The sequence below is a fragment of the Salvelinus fontinalis genome, chromosome 26 (genome assembly GCF_029448725.1).
Source record: "Salvelinus fontinalis isolate EN_2023a chromosome 26, ASM2944872v1, whole genome shotgun sequence".
Classification (NCBI taxonomy): domain Eukaryota; kingdom Metazoa; phylum Chordata; class Actinopteri; order Salmoniformes; family Salmonidae; genus Salvelinus; species Salvelinus fontinalis.
In genome coordinates this window covers 21,973,320-21,989,646 of record NC_074690.1, presented here as the reverse complement: position 1 = coordinate 21,989,646, position 16,327 = coordinate 21,973,320, and the positions used below count along the sequence as shown (strand labels likewise).

The 16,327-nt window shown below is 43.4% G+C and overlaps 1 pseudogene; it reads right to left on the bottom strand.

The window, feature by feature from the left end:
* Window positions 1-16,327, bottom strand: part of LOC129824595 (dihydropyrimidine dehydrogenase [NADP(+)]-like) — a 197,267-nt pseudogene that overhangs the window by 50,874 nt on the left and 130,066 nt on the right.

The following is a 16,327-nucleotide window of genomic DNA, read 5'->3' as shown; positions in this document are numbered from 1 at the left end:
GGTGTCCTCGTCCAGCGCCGGAGTCGCTACCGCGGACAGATGCCCACCCAGACCCCACCCCCTAGAGTTTTAAGGGGGTGCGTTCGGAGTCCGCACCTCATGAGGTGGGTACTGTCACGTTCTGACCATAGTTCTTGTGTGTTGTGGTTGTTTTAGTGTTGGTCAGGACGTGAGCTGGGTGGGCATTCTATGTTATGTGTCTAGTTTTTCTGTTTCTATGTTTGGCCTAATATGGTTCTCAATCAGAGGCAGATGTTTTGTGTTGTCTCTGATTGGGAATCATATTTAGGTGGTTTGTTTTGTGTTGGGGTTTGTGGGTGGTTGTTTCCTGTCTCTGTGTTTTCTCTGCACCAGCTAGGACTGCATCGGTTTGCCACATTTTGTTATTTTTGTAATTGTTAAGTGTTCACTGTTTATCATTATTAAATATGTTGAGCACCAACTACGCTGCGTCTTGGTCCGATCCCTGCTACACCTCCTCTTCTCTTGAAGAGAAGGAAGGCTACCGTTACAGATTAGCTAACACAACGTGCCATTGGAACACAGGAGTGATGGTTGCTGATAATGGGCCTCTGTACGCCTTTGTAGATATCCCATAAAAAATATTCAGTTTCCAGCTACAATAGTCATTTACAACATTAACAAAGTCTACGCTGTATTCCTGATCAATTTGACGTTATTTTAATGGACATTTTTTAAAATTTTCTTTCAAAAACAAGGACATTTCTAAGTGACCCCAAACTTTTGAACAGTAGTGTAGTTGGAATCCAAGGGAAATAACTGATATGATTAAGCGCATAATGTCATGTGGAAACACTATCGATGTCCTACAACAAAAAATGTAGCCTATGCATTTTTTACACTCATACAATGTATTAATTCCTCTCCTAGCAGCCTACTTAGGTATTGAAAAAAGAAACAGGCCAGAAAAATACAACACCTCTCAAGAATATACTTCTTCTTTCCTTTTATAACCGAGCGGGGCTGCCTATGTTTTATGTCAGTTGGACAACTCCTGGCCAAAAGAAAAAATGTGATCACACACACACACACACACACACACACACACACACACACACACACACACACACACACACACACACACACACACACACACACACACACACACACACACACACACACACACACACACACACACACACACACGCACACACACACGCGCACAAAAACACACACACACACACACACACACACACACACACACACACACACACACACACACACACACACACACACACACACACACACACACACACACACACACACACACACACACACACACACAAGGCCTTTACACTGACAGACTTAAACACACGTTAGCTGTCTGTATCTGTAAGGTAGCAGCACATGACAAAGTGTTCATGTGTGTTTGTGTACCAGACATTCCTCCATAGGTGGTGCCCTTGCCCTGGCGAGGCCAGGCCAGGGGGTGCTGTCAGCTTTCAGGCCCATCATTCCAGACACTGTGTTGGTGGCAGTGACTCCATCTGCCCCTCCTATGAGAACATGACCACAGCCACCATTGAGCTCGATATTGCTGAAATTCCAGTCATTACAAAATGGTTGGCTGCTGCACCTTCCCCTCCGTCCCCCAATCTACAAATCCTTCACCATTCTTCACCACCTCTCCCAACATGGATGCCCAGAGGAGGAAGGAAAGAGGAACGTGTGAGAAGGGATGAGAGATGCGAGAGGGAAGAGGAGGAAGAAAGAGAGAAAAGAACGGGGAAACTAAGCTGGATCTTATTTCATTTTAGACAGACAACATGAACAGAGATTCATATTGAAACCACTGATGGACTCAGTTGCCATGGTGATGTTCTATGCTCCAAAAGGGAAAACAAGTTAAAATCAAGATGGACTCAGGTGTTGTTACCTTCGTGTGCATCCTTGGCGATGTCCATGACATTGGGAGTGAGCTAGGCGAAGAAGGGGATCTTGGCAGTCTGGCTTACCCAGCAACAGGTTCATCACCAACACAGGGACCTACAGCAACAGATTCAGTTTGAGGAAATCAACATTTAACTTATCATATAAATTTACTTATGACATCTAGCAGATGCTTTTATCCAAAGCAACTTGTTTAGACCACTCACCAGAATAGCTGTTTGAATGTAATTTATATCAACACACAATTCAAGTAGCAACAATGTATTGTTTTATTTGCATACAATTTACATATGGGTGATCCTGGGAATCAAACCCACTACCTTGGTATTACAAGTACCATGCTCTACCAACTGAGCTACAACAGACCACTATAATATAACACTAAAGTTGTCCTCTGAAGATGGCTGTTGCTGACTCAATGTAAAAAATAACAATGATTTAACCAATTTTTCATGGGTGTTAACTTGTGAAGTGTAGTAAATTGGGAAATGTGTGAGGAATTAGGCCACTAAACCAACCTTCATCTGTTGTAGCATCGGTTGACATGTGGGAGGTTTTTGCAAACATAAAAATGTTCTCGTAATGTAGACACAGTCATACACACGCGTGAAAGTTCCTCTGGGTGCCCTTTAAGATGTGACGGGAAAGCAAAAGCTGTTGTGTCCGAGCATGTCCATTCAAACACCCTGCAGCCTCCCTGTTGCTTTTTAATTCCTGCAACAGCTCGGTCACGCTCTTTCTCTGCGTTTTCCTCTCTCTTCCTTCTCCTCTTTCTTTCTCTATCGTTCCCTCTCTCTGCTTCTCTTTCTCTCTCTCCCTCTTCCTCCCTTTCCTTCTCTATGCCTCATCCCCCCTCTCTCTCTCTCTTTCTTTGCACCATTTCACAGGGCACAGAGTTCAATTATTTTTCTTTCAGATGTCCAATACTTGTTGGCACATTCTGTACACACGTTGGCAGTGGTATTTTGCTCTCCTGTTTTAACTGAGGTGAGATTGACGATGGCTGAGCCAAGGTGCTGTGGTAAAGGCTTTCTGTCTGTCTGCCCACACCACTGAACACTTTTTTTTCTGAATATACTGTATAGATAGTACTGACTAACGAGCAAGTTGTAAAGTCAACCGTTTCCATGGTGCATCCAACCTTATGAATAATGCAGCTGTTATTAAAGTGAGTCAATCTGTACCTTATGGTGTGTTTGTGATATTTGTATATGGCAATGTGATTAGCCTGTGGTAACATTTGTCAGTTGACACCATTAAAAGCTGGGTTAAGCACAGCATACTAAATTGCTATTTAACAGTGCAGGTCTTCTTGCTCAACAAGAGCCTTTCTCTGTGGCTCTCTAAGTGTGAACTCTGTTCCGCTCTGTGTTTGTGTGTGTATTTTCAGTATTGTAAACGTGTACGAATACACTTACGTGTGTGTGTGTATGTGCCTACCAGCATGGGTCGTTGGAGGGAATGTAGGTGGCATGTGTTTTTATCAAGGCTGGTAGAGAAATACCAATGAGAAAGTCTGACCGGGGATAGAAACTGGAATGTAAAGACAGGTTGGTTGTTTAGCAACAAAACTGACGCCTGCGCAACTATGGGGCAGAACAGACTGGGTTGGCTTAGACTGTTGACAACATGTAAACTATATTTAGTCTCCGATGTTTATTGAAAACATAAATGCATTTGCACAATGAACACTTGTTGTCTCCCAAATACTTCGCCACATTTGTTAGTTAGCTAGCTAGCGAATTTTTGCCATATTAGCATTGACATGAAATCAGTCAAAACACCTCAAAATAAGACATGGTATCAAGAACAAGATAAAAATAGCTGAAATAAGCCACTTACGATTCACCACATGGCAGCTTCTTGTCATTGTTGCTAGCTATCTGGCCAATTGAAGTGCTCACATCGTTTGTGACGTAGTCAGCTAACCCGTCTATATGAATGTGAAAACTAAGAGATGAGAGAACACAGGTGAAAGAGGGAAAATGTATGATTTCGTTGTCGATTGTAATGTATTTTGAAACTTTGGATCATGCAAATAAAGCTTATTTTAATTTCGAAAGGCAAGAGTGAATAAAAGTCAACAAATAGATTAAAAGAAAAAGAAAATGAGACAGGAGACAGGAGAGAGGAAGAGACAGAGGAAGGGAAGGAAATATGAGAGAAACAAAGACGAAGAGAAAGGGAGAGAGAGGGGGAGCAGTGTAAATAGCTATGTCAACAGCAGGAGTAATGATGGAGAAATGACAGATCAGGGGAAGAAACAATGCCTGTCATGTTCATTATGGGTAGGGCTGTTGGGGGATGGAGCTTATCTGCAGTTTGCAGGAAGAAAGGAATAGGTGTGTACAGTGCCTTCGGAAAGTATTCATACACCTTGACTTTTTCCACATTTTGTTACGTTACAGCCTTATTCTAAAATGGATACAATTGAAAAAATCCTCATCAATCTACACACAATACCCCATAATGACAAAGCGAAAACAGGTTTTTAGAATGTTTTGCAAATGTATTAAAAATAAAAAACACAAATACCTTATTTACATCAGTATTCAGTCTCTTCCTCAGCCCCTCTTCCTCTCTGTCTCAACTCACTCCATAGAATTGGCTCTTCCTCACTCATTCTTAAATGGAAGAAGTTTGGAACCACCAAGACTCTTCCTAGAGCTGGCCGCCCGGCCAAAATGAGGAATCGGGGGAGAAGGGCCTCTGACAGAGCTTTAGAGTTCCTCTGTGGAGATGGGAGAACCTTCCAGAAGGACAAGCATCTCTGCAGCATTCCACCAATCAGGCTTTTATGGTAGAGTGGCCAGACGGAAGCCACTCCTCAGTAAAAAGGCACATGACAGCCAGCTTGGAATTTTCCGAAAGGCACGTAAAGACTCTCATACCATGAGAAACAAGATTCTCTGGTCTGATGAAACCAAGATTGCACTTTTTGGCCTGACTGCCAAGCGTCACATCTGGAGTAAACCTGGCACTCCATCCAACCTGACAGAGCTTGAGAGGATCTGCAGAGAAGAATGGGAGAAACTCCCCAAATACAGGTTTGCCATGCTTGTAGCGTCATACCTAAGAAGACTCGAGGTTGTAATCGCTGCCAAATGTGCTTCAACAAAGTACTGAGTAAAGGGTCTGAATACTTAAGTAAATGTGATATTTCATTTTTTTGTGTTTCTTGCAACTATTTCTTAAAAAACTGTTTTTGCTCTGTCATTATGGGTTATTGTGTGTAGTTTGATGAGGGGAAAAAAACAATTTAATCAATTTTTGAATAAGGCTGTAACGTAACAAAATATGAAAAAGTCTAGGAGTTTGAATACTTTCCGAATGCATTGTATGTGTGTATGCGCATGCATGCAGGTGTGTGTGTGTACAATACAGGCTTACTAGTGTTTCTAGAGGGCTAAGGGTGTGTGTTAGCCTCTGTAACTGATGCTTCTGGTAAGAACCTAATGTCCTCACAGAGGGGGGATGTACTGGTCTGTGAGTGAAGCATGCACACACATATAGAACCTTACACACACACACACACACACACACACACACACACACACACACACACACACACACACACACACACACACACACACACACACACACACACACACACACACACACACACACACACACACACACACACACACACACACACACACACACACACACACACACACACACCTTATGTGACAGCTTATTAAAGCCCCGGGGCTGACAAGTGTGTGTGAAGCTGCCAAAGTCACTGGCCTGCAAGGACCTCTCTCAGCAGTGTGGATGTAAAAGAACAGCCTCCTACATCAACCTCCCCTTAGGCCTCCCCAGACTCCTCATACCCCTTGCCACACAAACCCAAGCCCAGAGAGAGGTGTCATCCTTTGGAGAGCTGTAAATTTAGTGGGGGGATCCAGTATGGGTCAATATTACATATTCTTCCCTTTGTCTCTTTTACAGGGTGGTGGGTGGTGCGGGAGGACCAGGAAGACCATCTCTGGGTGTTGAAGCAGCAATCAGCAGTTAAAACAATAACAAAGTGTATTCCCCACCCCTGTTTCGGGAAACATCTATGGGCCTGGAGAAATGGAACCACTATCAATTCATAGACAGAGTTATGAATGCAAGGACTGATCCTCCATGAGATCATAATGATAGTTTAAAACATTTCTATAGTGTTTTGGGTTCTGATGGGGTTGGACAGTTGAACTAAGCTCATGAGGCAATTATAAGTTATGTTATTCAAGAATCAATGTGTATATATAATTAATCTAGGAGTCCAAAAAATGGATGTGGCAAATGCAGATTGCTCCTGTAAGGGACATTAAGTGCCACTGTATATCAGCGGCTCCATAAAAAAAGAGCCTGTGCAGCTCTGATCAATTGGCACATTTGCTACTTTAGATCTCGGGGGCTTTTGATTCGGTTACACAATACTTCAATGTGATTCCTGTATTGAGGGAAAGGCCGATCAAAGTGACTTGGGCATAAGTAAAATATAGTTCCTTTGGATGGAGCTGGAGAGTGATCCATCTTCACAGCACAAAGCATAGATACCAAAGAGGAGGGTGGATAGAGTTTTGGAGGCTTTGTGGGCTATGCCTTTAGAGTGGAGTGAGAGGGAATCACAGGAGAATGAGAAGCAGGACCATGGACAGGTCCTAGGCCTTGGGAAAACGCTGTATGAGGGCAGTTTTTTTTAATGTAACTACAGGTAACTGCTAAAATAATGGAAACACTTGAGGGATGCAAAGTATATTGAAAGCAGGTTCTTCCACACAAGCATGGCTCCTGAGTTATTTAAGCAATTAACATCCCATCATGCTTAGGGTCATGTTTAAAAATGTTGGGCAGTCAATTATTTTGGCAATAATTTTGGCCACCATCGCTATGCCCCCATAGGATCGGCACGAGTGGTCACTGAATGGTTTGATGAGCATGAAAACAATGTAAACCATATGCCGTGGCCATCTCAGTCACCAGATCTCAATACAATTGAACACTTATTGGAGATTCTAGAGCGGCACCTGAGACAGCGTTTTCCACCACTGTCAACAAAACACCAAATTATGGAATTTCTAGTGGGAGAATAGTGTCGCATCCCTCAGAGGTCCAGACACTTGTAGAATCTATGCCAAGGAGCATTGAAGCCGTTCTGGTGGCTCGTGGTGGCCCAACGCCCTATTAAGACACAACGTTGGTGTTTCCTTTATTTTTGCAGTTAGCTGTATTTACAGCTTTATTTCTTGCCCAAGGCTGTGAGACCTTTTATTATATGTGTGTGTGTTTTGTGTGTCAAATCAAATCAAATCAAATTTTTATTTGTCACATACACATGGTTAGCAAATGTTAATGCGAGTGTAGCGAAATGCTTGTGCTTCTAGTTCCGACAATGCAGTAATAACCAACAAGTAATCTAACCTAACAATTCCACAACTACTACCTTATACACACAAGTGTAAAGGGATAAAGAATATGTACATAAAGATATATGAATGAGTGATGGTACAGAACGGCATAGGCAAGCTGCAGTAGATGGTATAGAGTACAGTATATACGTATGAGATGAGTAATGTAGGGTATGTAAACATAAAGTGGCATAGTTTAAAGTGGCTAGTGATACATGTATTACATAAAGATGGCAAGATGCAGTAGATGATATAGAGTACAGTATATACATATACATATGAGATGAGTAATGTAGGGTATGTAAACATTGTATTAAGTGGCATTGTTTAAAGTGGCTAGTGGTACATTTTTACATAATTTCCATCAATTCCCATTATTAAAGTGGCTGGAGTTGAGTCAGTATGTTGGCAGCGGCCGCTAAATGTTAGTGGTGGCTGTTTAATAGTCTGATGGCCTTGAGATAGAAGCTGTTTTTCAGTCTCTCGGTCCCTGCTTTGATGCACCTGTACTGACCTCGCCTTCTGGATGATAGCGGGGTGAACAGGCAGTGGCTTGGGTGGTTGTTGTCCTTGACGATCTTTATGGCCTTCCTGTGACATCGGGTGGTGTAGGTGTCCTGGAGGGCAGGTAGTTTGCCCCCGGTGATGCGTTGTGCAGACCTCACTACCCTCTGGAGAGCCTTACGGTTGTGGGTGGAGCAGTTGCCGTACCAGGCGGTGATACAGCCCGACAGGATGCTCTCGATTGTGCATCTGTAGAAGTTTGTGAGTGCTTTTGGTGACAAGCCGAATTTCTTCAGCCTCCTGAGGTTCAAGAGGCGCTGCTGCGCCCTCTTCACAACGCTGTCTATGTGGGTGGACCAATTCAGTTTGTCCGTGATGTGTACACCGAGGAACTTAAAACTTTCCACCTTCTCCACTACTGACCCGTCGATGTGGATAGGGGCGTGCTCCCTCTGCTGTTTCCTGAAGTCCACAATCATCTCCTTTGTTTTGTTGACGTTGAGTGTGAGGTTACTTTCCTGACACCACACTCCGAGGTCCCTCATCTCCTCCCTGTAGGCCGTCTCGTCGTTGTTGGTAATCAAGCCTACCACTGTAGTGTCATCCGCAAACTTGATGATTGAGTTGGAGGCGTGCATGGCCACGCAGTCGTGGGTGAACAGGGAGTACAGGAGAGGGCTCAGAACGCACCCTTGTGGGGCCCCAGTGGTGAGGATCAGCGGGGTGGAGATGTTGTTACCTACCCTCACCACCTGGGGGCGGCCCGTCAGGAAGTCCAGGATCCAGTTGCACAGGGCGAGACCCAGGTTCTCGAGCTTGATGATGAGTTTGGAGGGTACTATGGTGTTAAATGCTGAGCTGTAGTCGATGAACAGCATTCTCACATAGGTATTCCTCTTGTCCAGATGGGTTAGGGCAGTGTGCAGTGTGGTTGCGATTGAGTCGTCTGTGGACCTATTGGGTCGGTAAGCAAATTGGAGTGGGTCTAGGGTGTCCGGTAGGGTGGAGGTGATATGGTCCTTGACTAGTCTCTCAAAGCACTTCATGATGACGGAAGTGAGTGCTACGGGGCGGTAGTCGTTTAGCTCAGTTACCTTAGCTTTCTGGGGAACAGGAACAATGGTGGCCCTCTTAAAGCATGTGGGAACAGCAGACTAGGATAGGGATTGGTTGAATATGTCCGTAAACACACCAGCCAGCTGGTCTGCGCATGCTCTGAGGACACGGCTGGGGATGCCGTCTGGGCCTGCAGCCTTGCGAGGGTTAACACGTTTAAATGTTTTACTCACGTCCGTTGCAGTGAAGGAGAGTCCGCAGGTTTTGGTAGCGAGCCATGTCAGTGGCACTGTATTGTCCTCAAAGCGAGCAAAGAAGTTGTTTAGTCTGTCTGGGAGCAAGACATCCTGGTCCGCGACGGGGCTGGTTTTCTTTTTGTAATCCGGGATTGACTGTAGACCCTGCCACATACCTCTTGTGTCTGAGCCGTTGAATTGCGACTCTACTTTGTCTCTATAATGACGCTTAGCTTGTTTGATTGTCTTGCGGAGGGAATAGGTACACTGTTTGTATTTAGTCATGTTTCCGGTCACCTTGCCCTGATTAAAAGCAGTGGTTCACGCTTTCAGTTTCGCGCGAATGCTGCCATCAATCCACGGTTTCTGGTTTGGGAATGTTTTAATAGTTGCTGTGGCTACGACATCGCCGATGCACTTGCTAATAAACTCGCTCACAGAATCAGCGTATTCGTCAAATGTTGTTGTTTGACGCAATGCGGAACATATCCCAGTCCATGTGATCGAAGCAATCTTGAAGCGTTGAATCAGATTGGTCGGACCAGCGTTGAACAGACCTGAGCGCGGGAGCTTCCTGTTTTAGTTTCTGTCTACAGGCTGGAAGCAACAAAATGGAGTCGTGGTCAGCTTTTCCGAAGGGAGGGCGGGGGAGGGCCTTATATGCGTCGCTGAAATTAGAATAACAATGATCCAGGGTTTTACCAGCCCTGGTTGCACAACCGATATGCTGATAGAATTTACGGAGTCTTGTTTTCAGATTGGCCTTGTTAAAATCCCCAGCTACAATGAATGCAGCCTCAGGATATGTGGTTTCCAGTTTACATAGAGTCAAATCAAGTTCGTTCAGGGCCATCGATGTGTCTGCTTGGGGGGGATTATAATCGAAGAGAATTCTCTTGGTAGATAATGCGGTCAACATTTGATTGTGAGGAATTCTAAGTCAGGTGAACAGAAGGACTTGAGTTCCTGTATGTTGTTATGATCACACCACGTCTCGTTAATCATAAGGCATACCCCCCCGCCCCTCTTCTTACCAGAAAGATGTTTGTTTCTGTCGGCGCGATGCGTGAAGAAACCAGCTGGCTGTACCGACTCCGTTAGCGTCTCTTGAGTGAGCCATGTTTCCGTGAAGCAGAGAACGTTACAATCTCTGATGTCCCTCTGGAATGTTACCCGTGCTCGGATTTCATCAACCTTATTGTCAAGAGACTGGACATTGGCGAGTAGTATGCTAGGGAGTGGAGCACGATGTGCCCGTCTCCGAAGCCTGACCAGGAGACCGCTACGTTTGCCCCTTTTACGGCGTCGCATAGGGTCGCCGGCTGGGATCAGATCCGTTGTATTGGGTGGAAGGCAAAACACTGGATCCGTTTCGGGAAAGTCATATTCCTGGTTGGAACGATGGTGAGTTGACGTTGCTCTTATATTCAGTAGTTCCTCCCGACTGTATGTAATGAAACCTAAGATTACCTGGGGTACCAATGTAAGGAATAACACATAAAAAAACAAAATACTGCATATTTTCCAAGGAACGCGAAGCGAGGCGGCCATCTTGGTCGGCGCCAGAAGTAGGAATGTGTGTGTTTGTGTGTGTATGTATACCCTGTTTGTGTATACACTATGTACGCTATATACTGTATGTGTGCATATTCTATGTGGGTGTGTGGGGGAGGTAGTAGCAGTGTACAGCATAGAGAGAGAGAGAGAGAGAGAGAGAGAGAGAGAGAGAGAGAGAGAGAGAGAGAGAGAGAGAGAGAGAGAGAGAGAGAGAGAGTATAGAAAGCTATCCATTCATCTCCTATGTCTGTTTTCAGACCAGCTGATGGAGAGTCTTGCCCCAGCCAGCTTATCTCCCACTGAGGAACACTTATTTGTTTTCTGTAAATAACACTGACTTGGGGGCTGTACAGGGTTCTACACTAACTATTTCTACTGGTGGCCCTGGTGCTAGGACCAACATTTTATATGTACTGTCAGTGTTGTAATAGCCTATAGAATCAAATAAAAAAATCCCCCCAAAATGTATACATTACTACTTTAATAATAACCCATTCTTTAATAGGCCTACCCAATGGCATTAAGCATTGACATTCACATTTACATTCGAAAATATGTCAGAATAATGTGGGCATTGCCTGACTAAATTGACAGCGTGCTCTCGACACAAACACACTAATGAAATCTGTCCATGTGGTAGCTAGTCAGTCTCGTCATTTGAGACGTGAAAAGGTTATCGGGGTTACTGTATCATGTTTTAAAATGAGAAAGCGACCAAAAACCGGGTACCCTTTGTAATGGAAAGCTTTGTATGGAAAACCAAATTGAAACCAACATTCGATTTTGTCTTGCTCATAATAACAGCACATGGATTTACTGCCCGTTGTAGACCCGAACCTTGAAAAGGCGGGCAACAAACGAAAGCCCCAACATCTCTCATGTAAACTGATCAGAAATTAAATAATTATATTGGAGCAGGAGAACTTCTAAATCGATTACCATCATTTCAATAACTTGTCAAGGACCAAGGAGCCTAGATGAAATGTTTGATTTTCAAGGTAGGTTATTCCATGATGACTGAATTACGCGTCCCAAATTATCAACCAAGACTTTAAACCCGGTTTGTCTTAGCATTTACTGGTTGAGATCATAACTTGGGACCATCTTTCCTACCGCTGTCGGTCTTCGCTCTACACAACAACCAGCTGTTTGAGAGCTGCGTGCTCTCTCTGCCCGATAGATTATATATAGGCTAAACTACATGTGTGCAGCGCGTGTGTGATAAATAATCGACATGTAGAACAAACAGCTTCAGGAAACCATCTTGGTTTTTTAAAATCGGCAATGTAGCCCAGATTAAAAATACCATTATTTCAATATACAAAAGCCATGTAGAAAGAGAAATGTAGAGAGCAAACAACAGAAAGGACTCCTTCTGTGTGTATGTGTTTCTGTGTGTCTTTCTCTCTCTCCACCTATATGTGTGTGGCCACCGCCGGTGTGATTAAATGCTATTGCCTGATTTAGTTCACCCAGAGGTTACCTGCCAGGAGGCACAGGCCTGTGATTAGCCTCATGTCCTTACAGAGGGGGATCCACACACAGCAGAGAAAGGGGGGGGGGGGGTGTTAGGGAAGGTGGGGGAGGTGTGTGTGTGTGTGTGTGTGTGTGGGGGGGGGGGGGGGGGCAGAGGGGTGTAATTTATGAGCAATGCAGGGGCACAATGGCTCTGTCTCCTGTTTAGAGGGAAACCGGCCCAAGTCCCCTGGTGATCGTAAACAGCCAGGGTAGGAAGATGGTAGATGGAGAAAATCATGTCAAAACGCAGCATCACTGCCAAGAAAGCCACCAAAGTGCTGCGTACTAGTGGATTGTATTTAGTTGGTTGCCAGTCTCTGTTCAAAGCAGTGGAATATTACAGAGACTGGTACCCAGACTAGATTCATTAGAATAGAAGTGTCTGTATTCATCTGAGTGTCTCTCTGAATCTAAAGTGTAATTCTGGGAGAAATATTTGTTCTTATAGCTGTTTTTAGTGTAGAAATGGTGTTTTCAAACTATTCAAAGAAATGGTGTTATCCAAGTAATTATATACTTGGTGTCTATTTTGTGTTTATGATATGTAGTGTGTCTATATGACGGTAAAATAATGGCACAGGACAGAAGGGGTTGTATGTGGTTCATCCAGGTTCCGCAAGGAATCCTTTTAGAGACACAGTCCCTGTATTTGGTGGGAATTCAACCAGTTCAGAATGTGTTGTTAGGCTGTAGGTGTCTTTGTGTAGAGTCTAGAGTAGGGATGGGCAACTTTGATGGGGGTGGTGGCCACAAAAAATCTAAACTCATCATGAGAGGTAGCAGTGGCTTGCGGGTCTGTGTGCCCACAACCATACCCACACATGCAGTCAGAGCTCTGTTTTTTGACACCACACTCCAAAAAGCAAGTTCTGCAGGCTCTAGTTTTGTCTAATCTTGATTATTGTCTGGCCGTGTGGTCCAGTGCTGCAAGGAAAGACCGAGTTAAGCTGCAGCTGGCCCAAAACAGAGTGGTACGTTTAGCTCTTATTTTTAATCAGAGGGCTGATATAAATACTATGCTGCCAGTCTCTCTCTTGGCTAAGAGTTGAGGAGAGACTGAATGCATCACTTCTTCTTTTTATAAGAAACATAAATGTGTTGAAAATCCAAAATAGTTTGCATAGTCAACTTACACACATCTCTGACACACACACTTATCCCACCAGACATGCCACCAGGGGTCTTTTCACAGTCCCCAAATCCAGAACAAATTCAAGAAAGCGTACAGTATTATAATTTGCATGGAACTTCCTTCCATCTCATATTGCTCAAATAAACAGCCAACCTGGTTTCAAAAAACAGATAAAGCAACACCTCGTGGCACAACGCCTCTCCCCTATTTGACCTAGATAGTTTGTGTGTATGCATTGGTAGGCTACGTGTGTCTTTTAAAAAATGTATGTATTTCTGTCTTTGAGCTGTTCTTGTCTATTGACGTTCTGTATTATGTCATTCTGTATTATGTTTCATGTTTTGTTTGGACCCCAGGAAGAGTAGCTGCTGCTTTTGCAACAGCTAATGGGGATCCTAATAAAATACCCAAATACCAAGCCTTTTCGGGGCCATAAGTGATTTTTTGGGGTGCAATTTTTACATGATATCTGAGTGACAGTGACTAGCAAATCAATAGGGTCTCCCAACATAAAAAAAATACAAAACATGACCAATTTATCTTGGTCACAAACAAAGTAGATCACTTCGTGTTTAAAGCTGAAGTTGTAATGAGTCGGCAGGCAGTTGAATGGCGACTGTGCGTTGCTCAGAGCCAGCGGGCCAGGACATACATTTTTTCAGTTCTATGAAACAATGCACATTTTTACTGTCTCTAAATATGATCACATTTATTTTACAGTTATTCATGTTATCCTACCGGTTAGATCGTTGGGCCAGTAACCGAAAGGTCGCTGGTTCAAATACTTGAGCCGACAAGGTGAAAAATCTGTTGCTGTGCCCTTGACCAAGACAGTTAACCCTAATTAGCACCAGGGGCACCATACTACTATGGTTAACCCTGTAAAACAACACATTTCACGGCACCTATCCAGTGTATGTGACAATAAAACAATTGAAAATATAAAAAATTAACAAACAGCTGCTTCTCACAATGACACATCACACTAGGGTGAATACTTACACTTAAGTAATGCATTGATGTCAATTGGACATTCAGTGAAAATTCTACTTAAAGATGATCAAATCTAAATTTGTAATGTAAATGGCATGTTGTAGAAGGGTCCAGACACCTTTTTTGGAGAATTCAAATGTTTTTGAGAAACTTACCCCAAATAGCAAATCACTTCCTCATCCTTGTTGTGTAGTATCGAGGCCCAAAAAACATGAACAAAGGCTCCAAAAACACCCAAATACGTCATTTTAGTGATGCAGGTCTTTAGATGTTGTACACATCAAATTGTGTCCATCCGAACTTTATCCGCAATGTTATATTTCCCTTTGCATGACTCGAGTCGTTTCCCCTATCCAGCTGTTCCATTCTCTATGTAGCCTGCTGTTACATGTAACTGCCAAAATAAAGGAAACACCAATGTAAAGTGTGTTAATAGCGCATTGGGCCACCCACCACGAGCCACCAGAAAAGCTTCAATGCGCCTGGGCATAGATTCTACAAGTGTCTGGAACTTCCTGTGTGGAAGCACTCCCTGCTTTCAATATACTTTGCATACCTCAAGTGTTTTTTTGGGGGGGCAGTTATCTGTAGAATGGACAGAGAGGTATAGTTTGAGTTGCTACAAAATTGAATATAACATTGCGGATATAAATTCAGAATAACCCAATTTCATGTGTTCAACATCTAAAGACCAGTTCTAAAAGGATTATTTGGGGGTTTAGGAGCACAACGAGGACGAGGAAGTGATTTTCTGTTTGTGGTAAGTTTCTCAAAAACATGTGAAATCACAAAAAGGTGTTTGGACTCTTCTATAACATGCCATTTACATCAAAAATTGAGATTTGGTTGTTAAAAAGAAAACAAAGAGAACTTTAAGAGTGGAAGTTTGGATTTGCCCCATCGTGATTCCTTTGTGATATAAGGAAAGGATACAAGGGAACATTCCATGTTCCCAATAGTTATTTTGAGTACATTTTACTGTGCGCATAGCGTAAATGACGACGACCAAACATAACAGTTCTCATGTACCCTGACATGCCATTCCAAAAAGAGACCACACATCAAACATTAGCATCAATGGTGACAGAAATAAAAACAGCATGCACAGGCATGGAGAACCACAAAAACACATTTCAAAGACAGACTCAACTGAGATGAGAACTGTGTGATGCAAAGAAAAAACAAGTGCCAAAACCCCCAAAACAGCTCTTTAAATAGCTGTAGAAACTTAACGTTGACATGTCAAAGAAGCTATAAAATAATGGTGCTGGTGGATGGGATGGGAGAGGAGAATGGGGTAGCGGCAGTGAGGAAGGTGAGCAAGAAATAAGGCATTCAAGAGGCAATTACGTTGTGGAAAAGAGTTTAGACAATGAATCAAAATGGCGGAAACATCTGGATGATTACGAGAGATCCTTTATTCCTCAGTCCCATCCTGCTTGCCTGCAGAATGTCTGGCCACCACAATCTATGGCCTTCTTCACAACTGACAGCCATTAGAGAGCAAGAAGGAATAATATGTGTTTTAGCCATACAAAAGGAGAAGGGTTGGATAGCTGGATATAGCCATTTATCATAGTCAGCTTTTAGCAGAGGTGGGGTGCATGTTGATCGTGTGGACCTCAAACTAGGCTATGGTCAATTAAGGTAAATGGACGGGAGAGGGGAACGTGTGGAGCCAAAATGTGGAAGAGAGAGGACAGGGGAAGAGGGCTGCTGGTATTCCTAAAAGCTTTCTTTCATCTTTCTCTGTGGTTTATTTCTAAAAGGGAGGGCAGTAGACCTGTGGGCTATCGTTCAGGCAAACATCAAATAGAGAGTGATTTTATACTTCCGTGTGTTTTATGGACTTTCTCGTGTGAAAAGAGAGTGAAACACAGCATATCTGCATAATTGCATTGCCTTCCATCCCTTATATTTCAAAATACATATAATTCATACAACTCAGTTAGTATACTATGAGGCTGTGAGCGCACCTGATTGCCCCAGTCAACGTGAATGGCTGGTCTTGAACCTGAGCA